Raw genomic sequence first — 16,507 nt, forward strand, 5'->3', positions numbered from 1 at the left:
CGGCTTTGCCTTTGGCTGTTTCGATTTGGACGTTGATAATGAAACAACGTTGGACTTGAGGGATGCGTAGCGTGATTGGATCTGTTCCAATCTCCCCCGCAGCTGGCGTTTGAGCTTCGATTTGGAGTGGTTGAGCAGTGCATCCGAGAGCAGGAACTCGAGCTTCGATTTGCTGCCGTGGGCGACGTGGAGCGAGCCGTAGGGCGTGGTGGCGATCGCCGATGGCGAATCGCGGCCGCTGAGCGGCAGGATTAGGGATTTCTCGAGGTTGAAGGCGTCGAATTGGGCAGGGTTTGATTAGGAGTTGATGAGGAGATTCTCGATGCATAGCGGCAGCGGCGCCGCTTAGAGGCGGCGCGTTTTCCCAGGCAAAAAAAACCCTAGTTACATATCTGAATAATTTTGGGGATTTTTGTCTTAATTCCTTGTCACGACCGGCCTTAACTAAGGATAGCTAATCCGGGAAATCATGACTAAGGGAGGGATTTAAGAAGCGGGGTTAGAAAGGGCACATTTGACTCATTCATAACTCGATTATAGACATAGATATCTAGTATTTATTCTTGGAATAAAATTTAAGACATTGAAGGATTGACACATATAATAAAAAAAAAATACTCGATTAACCCGAGTAAGCATTAGATATTTCTGTGGAGAGTAATTGACATAGTTATAGACTTGACTAAAACATAATCAGTGTTTGCAGCGAAAGACATAACTGAGATACATGTATGCAGACATGTATCCTTTCTGAGCCTAATTTCAAATTGACAAAAGCTCCACTCAGCAACACTTCATCATCCATCACAGCTCAACCTGCACATTCATAAACATATGCAGGGCTAAGTACAATAGTACTTAGTGGCAGTCGCCCAAAAACTAAATTATAAGCTTAACATTTTATCATCAAACCACAGCATCATATAAGTGACATGAATCTTCTTTCAAGTTCTTTATCATTTTCAAATTCATAAATAGCGTAAGTGCATTCCTCATCATCAAAAATCATATCAATAAGCATCGTGTCGTGAGGAAGGTCTTCCTCAACGAACACAGGCATCGCGCCGTGAGGGAGGCCTCCCTCACCGGACACGGCATCGTACTGTTGAGGGAGGCCTCCCCCAACAGACGCTAGCATCGTACCGTTGAGGGAGGCCTCCCTCAACGGACGTTTGACCGGCCAACCCTCTCATTGACTCACGGTCGCGTTGCATAAATAAATATATATATCCTGGCAAGATAGCTATCCGCTCAGGAATCGATCTTGTTAGCATCAAATAAGCATTAGATAATAAGCATAAAGCATTAAAGCGTAACTCACATAGGCGTTAAATAATAAGCGTAAAGCATTAAAGCGTAACAAAGCGTGAACCACGTAGGCGCGTAACAAAGCGTAATTCACTTAAGCGTAAATCTCTTAAAAGCATAACAAAGCATAAATAATAAATTATAAAAATTTAAGCCGTAATTAAGCGTCATATAGCATAGTGTAAATTATTAAAGCGTGACAAGCGTAGATAATAAAGAGAAATAAGTTTAACTCATTTAAGCATAATAAAGCATAACTCATTTCAAAATCTAATTTTGCATTTTAAAGCATGAAAGTTACATAGTTCTTAAATAGCATTTTTATTTTATGCGTAAGAAATGCCCACCTGGTAGTAGAGACTCACGACTAAGCCTTAAACTCTTGTGCTTGACCTTTAATACGAGAAAATAAACAAGATTTTAATTCGAGGGAAATTCTCAAATAAATGCGAATGCATAAAATAACTATGCATGACTCTTATTCCGTTAATTATTATTCTGAGATAATAAACCGAGAAATTTCTAATAATAATCCAACTATAGGATTAAAGCTCGTTTTATGAAATCGGATAGTTAATCTTAATAATCTACTCATCTTGAATTAGTCTAACTTACTTATTTAAAAAAAATAATCACTAATTAAATATAATTAGGATTAATAGTGGGGCCTAAATTAATAAGTCTCATTGGGCTTAACTAAATAAATTTCATTGGACTTAATCAATTAAATTGTAGGAGCCCAAATAATATAAATTCGAGACCCATTATTAATAAATAATAGGAGTCCAAATAATAATTAATGTGGACTGGAAAGAATTAATCTTAGTCCAATAGACAATTTAATCGGCTCAAATGACGAATTAACAGCTGGGCTGAACTAAATAAATCTGAAACAGGCCCAATAGAATTAAATAAATTTCAGCCAAAGAACATTAAATAAATTCGGCCCAGATAGAAATAAAAAGATGGCCCAATGAATTAATCTCCGGCCCAACAAATAAAATGAACTGGACCCAATAAGAGAGCCCAAAAATTCGGCCCAAACCCGGCTCAAACCCGGCCCAAACCCCAAACTCCCTTTTTCCCCTTTTTTTTTAGAATCATACACGCACACACACACTTTTAATTATATCTCTCTCTCTCTCTCATCAATCACCACACGCACACACACTTTATATTATCTCTCTCTCTCTCTATCTTTATTAAAGCAAAATATTCCTTCTCTCTCTTAATTATCAAAACTCACGCTGCATCTCTCTCTTTCTCACAATCCTTCAACTCATTCCTCAAAAATCAATCTCTCTCTCTCTATTCTCAAGAAAAAGAACGCTGCTCACATCTCTCTCTCTCTCTCTCGCTCGATTTTCTCCTCCGGCAGAGCAATCGGCAGCCGCTGCTGCAATTAGATTCCGGCGAAGTCCAACATCGCCGTCGCCGCTTGGGTCGACGGGAGCCGCTGGAGCTGCTGCTGCTCGCCCGGAGTCGACGGGCCTGACTCTTCACCTCGTCGTTGCTGCTTTACTCATATTCCGGCGAGGCAGCAAGGGCTCGTCGTCGTTCCCTCGGTTCGACTGAACAGGTACATCAATCTAGTCCCCTTCCATTTTTCTTCTGTTCTAAGTTAACATCTTATATCTGCGTGAAGTCTTGGTTCTACATACTATATGTGCAAGGGATTAATGGCGTTGTGGGGTTGCTACTGTGTTAGCATCTAATTTTTAGAGTCCAGTAGGAATCATAAACGCATAGGACATTCTACATAACATGGGTAAATCTGTATTACTGAAACGTGACCTTGCTAAGTCCATTATGCATATATATCTCAATTCTTTATTCTGACTTTCTAAAACATAAGCATACTTGTTGGTGTGAATCATGTAGCATGAACTAGAGTAAAATGAGATTAGCAATCACCTTGTGTGTTTTGTGCTTGGTTGGCTGCTGTGCTAATGAATTCAGGAGTGAATAAACTGAAACATAATTGTGGATTTTGCTTAACCATTGCAGGCTGAACTCAAGAAGAAAATGGAGAAGTTTAAGTTGAGCTTACCTCTTGGGGTCCAGATTGCAGCTGAAATAAACTCTCTATGATTTTTGGTGCATAAAGGAAGGAGGGGGAATCGTAGTTGGTGATTTTCAGGCTTCTATGAAGCCCTCAATTTATAGGCAGATTAGCCCGCAAAACTTGAAAAACTATTTACAGCAAAAGTGGAAATTTTGCTGCAACTTTTGACAAAAATGAAATTGGTTGGTGGCTGCCATATTTTTTTGACTAATAGTGGAATTCCATGTGAGACTTTGAAAAGTGGAGTACTCATCATAGGGTGCGTCTGATCCTAGTTGTATCTTAGCATGGCTTCAAATATTAAATTGTGACTTTTGCAGGGAAAAGAGTATGGCCTTAGCAGAGTTAAAGAAAAGGGGCTGCTATGCGTGTACTATCCATATTTTATTTCTTGATTTTGTATACTCTATTGATAGTGTAGGAGCGTAGGGAGTGTGAGAAAAAATGATGATTGTAAGTAAATAGAATTGAGGTGACTAATAAAAATCTCTTGCCTTGATTAATTAATCAAGTATTTGTAAAACTAATATTGGGTTCTACTAAATAACGACGCTTCGTTATAACTCTCTACGAATTAAATATCTAATTTAACTCGTTCTTAAATTCGGAATTAGATCACGACTTCCAAGTAAATAATAGAAATAATATTTCTATCGCATATAAATTAATAACTTGACTTCGCTAAGTCAGTTATTAAACTGGATAATAAATTATTGAATGCTTCAATAATTCAATTGCGATCATATCACGCAATGGCATCAAATTCAGATTTCTGAGCTGAATTAGTTGATAACTAAACACTGGATTTACCATAACTGAAGATGCAATATAACAATCACTGATCTTAATAAAAATTAAATAAAAGAGCGGGCTACTACATTCCTTGAAAAAAAAACTTTAGATTTGAGATGTTTGTGAATGATTTTCGTTCTAAGATCTATTGAGATTGTTGATTTGGAGATTGGATGCTGAGATTGTTGATTCGAAGGAATTGTTGTATTTTGATTGTAGATTGAATTGATTCGGATAATATTTTATTGTATTTTGATTGTTGATTTAGAGGAATTGATGTATTTTGATGGTAGATTGAGTTGTTGTATTTTGGTGTTACACAACAATTTTTTTAATGTTCTTAAATTCACAACCAAATTTATGAATTCACAATTTAATGTTCTTGAATTCACGACCACATTTATGAATTCACAACTAGATTTAAGAATTCACAACCAGGTCGATGAATTCACAACTTAATGTTCTTGAATTCACAACTAACTCGATGAATTCACAACTTAATATTTTTGAATTTACAACCAAATCTATAAATTGACAATCAAAATAAATTACAGTTTTAATTGTGATTTCAAACTTTAAAAACTCAAATTTACAACTACTTGAATTCACAACAAAAATAAATTCTTGTTGTGAATTAAATTCTGATTGTGAATTTTATTGGTTGTGAATTCCCAACCAAAAAATTCTTGATATGTATTAAATTTTGGTTGTAAATACACAGCCAAAAAATTCTTGTTGTGAATTCGACTGTTTAGGGTTTAGGGTTTAGATTGGGTTTAGGGTTTAGGGTTTAGATTGGGTTTAGGGTTTAGGTTTTAGGGTTTAAGGTTTAGGGTTTAGTTTTTAGGGCTTAGGGTTCAGTTCAGTTTCAGTTCAGTTCAGTTGTGAATTCACAACTAGGGTTTGGATTTAGGGTTTAGTGTTTCAGTTCAGTTCAGTTGTGAATTCATAATCGTAACAATTCACAACTAGGGTTTAGGGTTTAGATTGGGTTTAGGGTTTAGGGTTTTGTTTTTAGGGTTTAGGGTTTAGGGTTCAGTTCAGTTCAGTTTCAATTCAGTTGTGAATTCACAACTAGGGTTTAGGTTTAGGGTTTAGTGTTTCACTTCAGTTCAGTTCAGTTGTGAATTCACAATCGTAACAATTCACAACTAGGGTTTAGGTTTAAGGTTTATATTGGTTTAGGGTTTAGGGTTTAGGTTTTAGAGTTTAGGGTTTAGTTTTTAGGGTTTAAGGTTCAGTTCAGTTCAGTTTCAGTTCAGTTGTGAATTCACAACTAGGGTTTAGGTTTAGGGTTTAGGGTTTAGTGTTTAGGGTTTCAGTTCAGTTGTGAATTTAATGTTTCAGTTCAATTCATGAATTGAACTGAAACATTAAATTCACAACTGAACTGAAACCCTAAACACTAAACCCTAAACCCTAACAGACCTATTGCGACATACACACATGCGACACTATATGCATGTGTCGTAAAATTACCACACTTATGGTGTTAGTGTCATATATTTACGTCAATTGTGCGTCATCTAAATATTATGTCGTACTTTAGTGACACATATGCGACACTCATTTTAATGTCTCAGAATTGCGACAATTTATTTGCGACACTTTAATAAAATATCGTAATTATACCACATATTAAGAGTTATGTTGCATTTAGTGTTGTATATTTGCATCAATTGCGAGTCATCTAAATATTGTGTTATAGTTTAGTGACACATATGCGACACTCATTTTAATGTCTCGGAATTGCGACAATTTATTTGCGACACTTTAATAAAATATCATAATTATACCACATATTAAGAGTTATATGTTGCATTTAATGTTGTATATTTGCATCAATTGCGCGTCATCTAAATAATGTGTTATAGTTTAGTGACACATATGCGACATTCATTTCAAACTCTCAAAATTGAGACAATTTATTTGCGACACCTCAATAAAATGTCATAATTACATCACATATCTAGAATGGTATTGCATTCAATGTCTTATATTTGTGTCACTTGTGTGTCATCTAAGTATTATGTCACAATTATATAGCGTTGATGTGACGCTTATTTTAATATCTCAAAATTGCGACATTTTATTGGCGACACTTTAATAAAATATCATAATTATATAGCAAATTTAAAATAGTGTTGTACAATTATGATATAATTTACAATATTTTATATTTATGACATAAATTTACGGCATAAACTTTCCGACATCAGTTATAACAACACCATTTTGAACTTGTAAAGCTATACAATTTCATTCTGAAATAAGTTATACAACATCATTTTGCATTAATTTATAAAGCTATATTTCATGCTTAAACCTTCATAGTTGAATTTTAATAAATGCAATAAAATTAATTAAGTTTTAGCAGCACGAAAATAAATTAAACAAAAAATATTTATTTTGAAAATTGGAAATTAATTTTAAAATTGATTTCAAATGAAAAATTATCTTTTGATATATTGTAGATGTCTATATTCGTTAAATTATATATACAATGAATGTAGATCGCGAGAATTACGTTACTATATATACTTGAAATATAATCACATATGCATAAATATATATGACCGAATGTTTGACACTTTTGAACTTTGTTTGCTAGGAAACACAAGTATCAGAATATAATCTGTAGATTATAATTTATTTCATGAATCTGTCAGATTAATTTTCAATAAGACAGACTCTTCAACAAAAATTAAATTTATTTAAAACTTAGTAATATAAAAGTTGAGGAATGTTATGCTACATATCTTAGGTGAGCACATTATGTTAGCATTATCTTTTTTGTTTTAGACATTTATTTTTATGCTCATACTTCATAAATTGTTATTAGGATCATTAATTTTATAAATAACATGAAAATCAAAGTCCGATTTGTTCATATTCCCTTTAACTTTAAATAATTAATAAAAAGAACAAATTAGATTTTGATTTTTATGTTATTTATAAAATTAATGATCCTAATAACAATTTATAAAGTATTAGAATAAAAATAAATGTCTAAAACAAAAAAGATAATGCTAACGAGGGCTAAACGTGAGTGGTGCTCACATAAGGTATGTAGCATAACATTCCTCTATAAAAGTTTGCATGACTCGCAAGTCACGAAAATAAATATTTTATAGACCTAAAAATGAACCTCATAAGGAAATGAAAACGAATCAAAATCTTCATTACAAAATAAGACCAAATAGTATTAATCAAAACTAGTACGTCCTCTCATACGATGCACAAGCCACCAAATATTTATTTATTTTTAAAATTTTAAATTATGTAAAAATATCATAATGTCATTTTTATAAATTAAATTAATTGGTAACAAAAAATTAAATTAATTTCAATATTAGTATTTAATTTAAAATAGTGCATAATATTATCAACTTAATTAGATTATATACATATAAATAATAATAATAATAATAATAATAATAATAATAATAATAATAATAATAATAATAATAATAATAATAATAATAATAATAATAATAATAATAATAATAATAATTAAATTAAAAAGGAGAAGAGAGAGAAAAAAAATGTAAAATGTAGAGGAAAAAACTCCCTTTTTATATATCACTAGTATTTGCACTCGCGCAACGCACGAAAAAATATTTTTATATTTTATCATATATAAAATTTATATTAATTTGATTATTATATAATTTTTTAAAAATATAATTAAAACATACTGTAATTTAAGATAAATATTTTAGTTTAATATAAAAAAATAAAGAATAATTCACATTAATGAAAATTGATATTGTGAAAAAAAAAAAAAGAAAAATAATACGCTAAAAGATCATTGAAAAAAATAGGTTTATTCAAAAAAAGAGGAGAGAGAATTTTCTTAAGTTTTAATGTTTAAATAAATAGAATTTTTATATTTAAAATCTAATATTTACATAACATATATCAAATTAAAGCTCTTCTCATGATCTTTAATTTGATATGCATATTAGTCGAATTTCACAATTTTAGAAAAGAAACAAAATAGAAAAATAAAAAAGTTAAAGAAAAAGAAAAAAAAAAGATGTATAGCTTGTAAATAAACCTTATAAATAAACTTTTAATTTTATTATAATCACAAATTTGCTATTCAATTTTGAAATCAATTTGAAATTGAGCAATATAGTATAGATAGAGATTTAAAGAAATTAAAATAGCCAAATTTAAACGAGCCAAAATCTTAATGAAATGTTCTTTAACTTCAAATGAATAAACAAAAAAGCAAACATAAATCCTTGTGTGCGACTATTCGCGTGGAAAACACATATAAAATTAATGTTTTAAGAAAAGTTTAAAAAGAAGTTGTAGTGCGTTGGTTAGAGCTTGGAAACCTTTACTTGGTGATTTAGGCTTCGAAAGCCTCCAGTAGCACTTTTTTGGTGCCTCTTTTTTATATTTTTCTTAATTAATTTATATTTTTTAGTGTCTTGTTTATATTTTGTTACAATTTTCCTTTTTTATATTTTCTTATAATTTATATATTTTATGCCTTTTTAATAATCTCTTACAATTTTTATTTTTTGTGTCTCTTTTTCTATTACTTCATTAAAAATTATTTTTTCATTCCTTTTTCATATATTTTTAAATACAAGTTATCTTTTTTACTGTATTTTTTGTATATTTTTAATATATCTTTTCATTTTATACCTAATTGATAAAGTGTTGACTAATAAATCAATAGATATTATGTTCAATTCCTAGTAGATGTGTTTTCATTTTTTAACAAAAAATTGTGATACTTTTCATAAAATCAAATAGTACTTGTCATAACAACAAATAAAACTTCGTTCAAAGGTAAATAAGACCATTCATGAAATTAAATAAGATTTATTTGGAGCAAATAAAACTTTACGTTATTTTATTTGTAAATGAAACTATGCTTAAACGTAAATAAGATTTTTTATAAAATCAAATGATATTTGACTTTTTATTACTAAATGAAACTTTATTTAAATTTAAATCATATAAGGCTTTTCTTAAGGGAAAATAAGATTTTTCTTAAAAATAAATAAGACCTTACTTTTTATTCGTAAATGAGACTGCTTGAATGTAAATAATATTTTTAATTTCATAAAATCAAATAAATATTTTTTTGAAAGAAAATAAGAGTTTTCAATGACACTTTAAGACTTTTAATTTATTAGTGAATGTGACTTTTGTTTGAATGTAAATAAAAATTTTCATCAAATAAATAAAACTTTTCTTAATAATTAATAAGACTTTTCATGAAAGTGCATAAGCTAGACTTTTAAATTCAAAAAGAAAAAGTGCATAAGACTTTCTTAATATCAAAATAATTAAGATTTTAAGACTTTTTGTTTGTTAATAGAACTTTTGCTTGAATGTAAATATATTTGTCATATAAACAAATAAAATATCTCCTAAGAGCAAATAAGATTTTTCTTAATAACAAATAAGACATTAGCACTTTATTAGTAAATGAGACTTTTGCTTGAATATAAATGTTATTTTCATAAAATCAAATAAGATTTTTTTTTCTTAAGAGAAAACAAGATTTTTCTTAATAGTAAATAAGACTTTGCTTGAATGTAATAATTATTTGTTATAAAATCAAGTAAGGCTTTTCTTTAATAGTAAATAAGAATTTAAAACTTTTTATTCGTAAATGAGAATTTTGGTGGAATGTAAATAATATTTTTCAAAAAATTAAATAAGACTTTTTCAGAATCACATAAGACTATTCTTTATAACAAATAAGACTTTGTTGTAAATATATCTTCTAGATATATCTTATGTGTGTTGACCAAGAAACCTAGAGGGAGAATAACACTTGACATCTTCAAGCCGCCGGAGTTGACTGTCCTCCGTTCACACCGGACGTGTGTGAATGTTCACACCGGACGTGTGTGAACGTTCACACCGGACGTTCACACTTGGTTTAACACCTATAAATATGGGTGTATTGTGAACTTCATTATATGCTCTAATCTATTCTCTCGCTTCTCTCAAGTTTATAACATCTCGCTTCTCTCTAGTTTATAACACGTTATCAGCACGATAGTTCTAGTCCTCTCATCTTCCTTCGATCGTAAAAGGATTGGATGTATGCCCTAGGAAAGAATTGTGTCTTTCCAATAAGGTACGACTAATTTTCTTTTCATCTGAATTTCAATCCGTATAATTTTAGTAATCATCTAAATCCAGACGAAAGAAACTTTGAAGTATTAGAATATTATACTGTTTAATATGTTTATATCAATAAATTGGCTTGGAAATAACCAGAAAACGGAATCATGGTAACATATATGCTTTGCATAAAAGAGATTGTTATTGAAATTTGTGCAAATTCCCCTTATATTTGTGGTTTGATGCAAATATGTTATATTTGTTTATTACGAATGATATAATTTTCGTTATTCTTGAAGAAATACAAATAATCCTAAAAGTTATATTTTGATGCTATTAAAATAGCATTTGTTTGAGCATATTAAATTAGTGATGCATTTCGAATGATATTGATCTTAATCATTCCACCAAACAAAAGTGAATTTTGATTGGAATTTGGAGGATATAAAGTAAATTTTTGATCTGTACTTAGAGGGAATATGTCATTTTATGTAAACTTGTATTTGATGTGGTATAAAAAGTCAATGTGAAATAGTAGATTTTAGAAAAATAATAAAGAAAAATATGAAAAGTTGACGCAAAATAGAAGACTATTTTGATAATTGGAGACATAATAGATTCGCCCGATTATGTTAAAAAGATAAGATGCCAATAGATTTAATCTCAATATTTTTGTGCACCCTTTCGGTGAGATGACAAACATATATAATTGAGTTTTAATTTATTTTGTTTGTTAAGAGTGCAATATTTGATTGGATCTTATTCTACAAAATCTTGAATATGATTTACTACTACGTGGCAATTCTTGTTTCGTATTATTTTATATAATCAGTAAACTTCAATGTTCTACTACTTGAATCACTATTGATATTATCATGTATTGGGAAATTTTTTTAATTCATAGTGGATATATACTTTGTATATTATATATATACAACGTATTTTTTTTAAATAATCTTGAAAAACTCATTGATGCTATTCAAATAGCACAAGTAGTATTCCTGAAGAATATTACATTCAAAATCTTAAATTGATGCTATTAAAGTAGCACAAGTAATATTCCTGAAGAATATTATATGCTCTAAGAGCAAGTAAATTAAATATTTGGATAACATATCCTTGAATCTTTATCTATTTGATTCATATTGTTGCTCCCGATGTAGCACAATCAATATTCCATGAAGAATATTACATACTCTTCAAGAGCAATCTATATTACATGCTCTTGAAAATTAGACCTTGAAGGTCAAACGGCCCTAAAGGCCGAATGGTTGTACTCTTTTTCCCTTACTAAGTTTTTTTTCCTACGAGGTTTTCTTAGTTAAGGTTTTTAACGAGGCAACTAGTGTAATATGAGTAAATATATATGTCTTGTACTCTTTTCCTCTACCGAATTTTTCCCATAGGGTTTTTGCGGAGAGGTTTTTAACAAGGCATGAATATATATATATATATTAATATCATATGAAATCTTGTGATATTTGTCTTGGTAAATAAAAGCAATTGAGACAAACCATGTCATGAACATAAAGTTCAATGATACAAAAAGCTTTAAGCTTTGGCATGATAGGTTTGGACATCCTGGAGCGACTATGATGCGCCGAATAATCAATAATTCATATGGGCACAACATAAAGAATCAAAAGATTCTTTCTACAAAGGAATTCCCATGTGATGCTTGTGCGCAAGGCAAGTTAGTTATTAGACCTTCATATACGAAGGTTAATGCTGAATCTCCATCTTTCCTAGAAAGAATTCAGGGAGACATTTGTGGACCTATACATCCACCTTGTAGACCTTTTCGATACTTTATGGTATTGATTGATGCTTCTTCTAGATGGTCACATGTATGCTTGCTTTCTACTAGAAATGCAGCATTTGCTAGACTACTTGCTCAAATCATAAAATTAAGAGCTCAATTCCCAGACAATTCAATTAAAAGAATTCGTCTTGATAATGCTGGTGAGTTTACATCTCAGGCATTTGATAACTATTGTATGGCTATTGGAATTGAGATTGAACATCCAGTAGCTCATGTCCATACTCAAAATGGTTTAGCGGAATCATTTATTAAACGTCTTCAAATTATTGCTAGACCATTACTTATGAAATCAAAACTACCAACTACTGTTTGGGGTCATGCCATATTACATGCTGCAACATTAGTTCGACTAAGGCCATCAGCACATCATGAATACTCCCCAATGCAAATTATATTTGGCCGAGAACCTGATGTTTCTCACTTACGAACTTTTGGTTGCGCGGTTCAAGTCACAATTGCACTCCCACAACGTACAAAAATGGGTCCCCAACGAAGACTTGGGATATATGTTGGATTTGATTCACCATCGATTATAAGGTATCTAGAACCTTTAACAGGTGATTTATTTACTGCACGTTTTGCAGATTGTCATTTAGATGAAATGACATTTCCAACATTAGGAGGAATAAATCTACATCCAGAAAAGCACAAGGAAATCTCTTGGAATGAGAAAAACTTATCACATTTTGATTCTAGAACAAATCAATGTGAACAAGAAATTGAAAAGATCATTCATTTGCAAAAGATTGCAAATCAAATTCCTGATGCTTTTGTAGATACAAGAAAAGTGACACAATCTCACATACATGCTGCAAATACTCCAGCTAAAATTGATGTCCCTGAAGGACAAATAGCTTTGGCAGCAAATGAGTCCAAAATTCGTCAAAAACGGGGTCGACCAGTTGGTTCCAAAGATTCTATGCCTAGAAAAAGAAAGGGGCAAGATATAAACCAAACAATGACGAAAACGACTAATCAATCAAATGAAAGTGATGTAATTCCTAAAGAATTACAAGTATCTGAAAATCATGAGATCTCAATAAATTATTTACATCAGATACTAGAGAGAGAAAATATCATTGTTGATGATATATTTGCCTTTCATATAGCTCTTCATGTTTTAAATGAGGATCCTCAACTAAAGTCTGTTGCAGAATGCAAACATAGACTTGATTGGCCAAAGTGGAAAGAAGCTATAGAAAGGGAATTAAATTCCTGTGATAACCGGAAAGTATTTGGGCCTATAGCCTTAACTCCGGAATCTAAAATCCCTGTTGGATATAGATGGATTTTTGTTAGAAAGAGAAACGAGAAAAATGAAGTTACGAGATATAGAGCAAGACTCGTAGCACAAGGTTTCTCACAAAAACCAGGAATTGATTATGAGGAAACATACTCTCCAGTAATGGACGCTATTACTTTTAGATTTTTGATTAGTCTGGCTGTGTCACAAAGGCTTGATATGCGCCTTATGGATGTAGTGACTGCTTATCTATATGGGTCATTAGATACTGACATATATATGAAAATTCCTGAAGGATTTAAAATGCCTGAAGGATTTCAGTCACAACCCAAAAGCATGTATTTAATTAAACTGCAAAAATCGTTGTATGGGTTGAAACAGTCTGGTCGTATGTGGTACAATAGACTGAGCGAGTATCTTTTGAAAGAAGGATACAAGAATGATGATATCTGCCCTTGTGTTTTCATTAAGAAAACCGAAAGTGGATTTGCAATCATAGCAGTTTATGTTAATGATTTAAATTTAATTGGGACTCCTGAAGAGCTCAATAAAACTGCTGAATATTTGAAGAAAGAATTTGAGATGAAAGATTTGGGAAAGACAAAGTTTTGTCTTGGTTTGCAAATGGAACGTATCCGTGGAGGAACGTTTATCCATCAATCCACATATACAGAAAAAGTGTTAAAACGCTTCTATATGGATAATGCACATCCATTAGCATTACCAATGGTCGTTAGATCTCTTGATACTAAGAAAGATCCATTTCGACCAATTGAAGAGGGTGAAATGATACTTGGTCCTGAAGTACCATATCTAAGTGCAATTGGAGCATTGACTTATCTGGCTAATAATACTAGACCAGATATAGTTTTTTCTGTTAATCTTCTAGCAAGATTTAGCTCTGCACCCACTTTGAGACATTGGAATGGTGTTAAGCACATTCTACGTTATCTAAAGGGTACCATTGACCTTGGATTATATTATCAAGAAAATTCTGATAATACTCTAGTGGGGTATTCGGATGCAGGATTTTTATCCGATCCACATAAAGCTAAGTCACAAACTGGATATATTTTCACATATGGTGGAACTGCTATATCATGGAAGTCTGTGAAAACAAACAATGACTGCAACATCCTCAAATCATTCTGAAATCATTGCAATCCACGAAACAAGTCGAGAATGTGTATGGTTGAGAAATGTGACGAGTCATATCCAAGAGTCATGCGGATTAGCTTTATCAAAGGCCAAACCAACTGTTTTATATGAAGATAATGCTGCTTGCATCGCGCAACTCAAGGAAGGATACATCAAAGGAGATAGGACGAAGCATATTTCTCCCAAATTCTTCTACACACACGACCTTCAAAAGGGTGGCGATATCGATGTGCAACAAATTCGCTCAAGTGAAAATCTGGCGGACTTATTCACCAAGGCATTACCAACATCGACATTCAGAAAGTTGGTACACGAGATCGGCATGCGTCGACTCAAAGATATTCAATGATTTCAAGTTCAGGGGAAGCAGTTGTACTCTTTTTCCTTCGACTAGGTTTTGTCCCATTGGGTTTTCCTAGCAAGGTTTTAATGAGGCAACATCTTTTATTTTAGGGATTGGTCAATCAAGGGGAAGTGTTGTAAATATATCTTCTAGATATATCTTATGTGTGTTGACCAAGAAACCTAGAGGGAGAATAACACTTGACATCTTCAAGCCGCCGGAGTTGACTGTCCTCCGTTCACACCGGACGTGTGTGAATGTTCACACCGGACGTGTGTGAACGTTCACACCGGACGTTCACACTTGGTTTAACACCTATAAATATGGGTGTATTGTGAACTTCATTATATGCTCTAATCTATTCTCTCGCTTCTCTCAAGTTTATAACATCTCGCTTCTCTCTAGTTTATAACAGACTTTTATTTGTAAACATAACTTTGGTTTGAATATTAGTTTTCTTAAAATGAAATAAGATTTTTCATTAGAGTAAATAAGACATTTTTTTAAGAGTAAATAAGACTTTATGTGGAAATGAAGCATGTAAATAATATATTTCTTAAAATCAAATAATACTTTTTATAATAATTTTTCTCAAAAGCGAATAAGACTTTTTATTCGTAAGTGAGACTTTTATTAAAATGTGAATCAAACTTTTCATAAAATCAAATAAATTTTTTCTTAAGACTAAATAATTTTATTTCTTAAGAATATATCTGACATTTGTTTCGTAACGAATAAGATTTTATTCGAAAAATAAAACTTTTTATATAATCAAATAAGATTTTATAAATAAAATCTATAATCATAGTAAAAAATGCTTTGTGGTACAGTCTTCTAAATTAGAGGTCTTAGGTTCAATACGATCGGTTCGATCAAAAAATCCAAAAAATCTAAACCAAATTTTATATTTTAATTTGGTTCAAATCGAATAATCAAATTTTGAATACTTTGCTTACCTCTAAATGGAAATAAACGCGGACAATCAAATCAAATATAATATATAAAAGTGGAGTTTTCTCCCTTCATGTTTTCTCTCCATTTTTTCTCTCTCTTGTCTCATTAATTTTTTCACTATTTTTTTTTTTCTCTCTTTTCTCTCATTAATTTTTTCACTATTTTTTCCTCACTTTTTCTTAATAATTTTAGTTCTTTTCTGAATATCATCAAATTTGATTTATTAAGAAATATGCAGTACGCATCTATGTTTAAATTCGTAACAAGAACTTTAATATGGTATAAAACTCATCAAATGAATTTAAAACAAATAGGTTATTAAAATTTTGAAAAATTTTATTTTATTTCTCTTTGTTAGAATTTTACAACTTTTTTTCATTTATGTCTTTGTACGAAAATATTTATTTATTTATTATTATGTGGATTACTTTATAATGATAATGTGTATGTTAATTTTCATTATCCAATAATTTAAATTATTCAACAATTATAATTATCGTTGCACTTTATAGATAGTTGAAAATTACGTTTTTAAATTCAATTTTTTTATTAAATAATAGATATTTTATTTGTAAATCATATTTATACTTTGATTGTATTTAATATTTATATTTATTTATTCATTTAAAATATCGATTAGTTTTAATTTTCTAGTAAAAACTTAATCATCGGCGGCACAAACGTTCCGAGGGAAAAAGTAAAAAAGAATTGGCGGCACAA

General features: G+C 30.9%; 2 long non-coding RNA genes across 2 annotated transcripts; one reads left to right on the plus strand and one right to left on the minus strand.

The window, feature by feature from the left end:
* Nucleotides 1–743: 743 nt before the first annotated feature.
* LOC131015650 (uncharacterized) lies at nt 744–3,488 on the minus strand. Its single transcript, XR_009098630.1, has 4 exons — nt 3,359–3,488; nt 3,223–3,278; nt 1,656–1,701; nt 744–816 (listed from the first exon to the last, which is right to left on the minus strand). It is a non-coding gene; the product is annotated as an uncharacterized LOC131015650 (long non-coding RNA).
* Nucleotides 2,480–3,893, plus strand: LOC131015649 (uncharacterized). Its single transcript, XR_009098629.1, has 2 exons — nt 2,480–2,887; nt 3,316–3,893. It is a non-coding gene; the product is annotated as an uncharacterized LOC131015649 (long non-coding RNA).
* Nucleotides 3,894–16,507: the final 12,614 nt, after the last annotated feature.

This window comes from Salvia miltiorrhiza, chromosome 3, assembly GCF_028751815.1.
Source record: "Salvia miltiorrhiza cultivar Shanhuang (shh) chromosome 3, IMPLAD_Smil_shh, whole genome shotgun sequence".
Taxonomy (NCBI): domain Eukaryota; kingdom Viridiplantae; phylum Streptophyta; class Magnoliopsida; order Lamiales; family Lamiaceae; genus Salvia; species Salvia miltiorrhiza.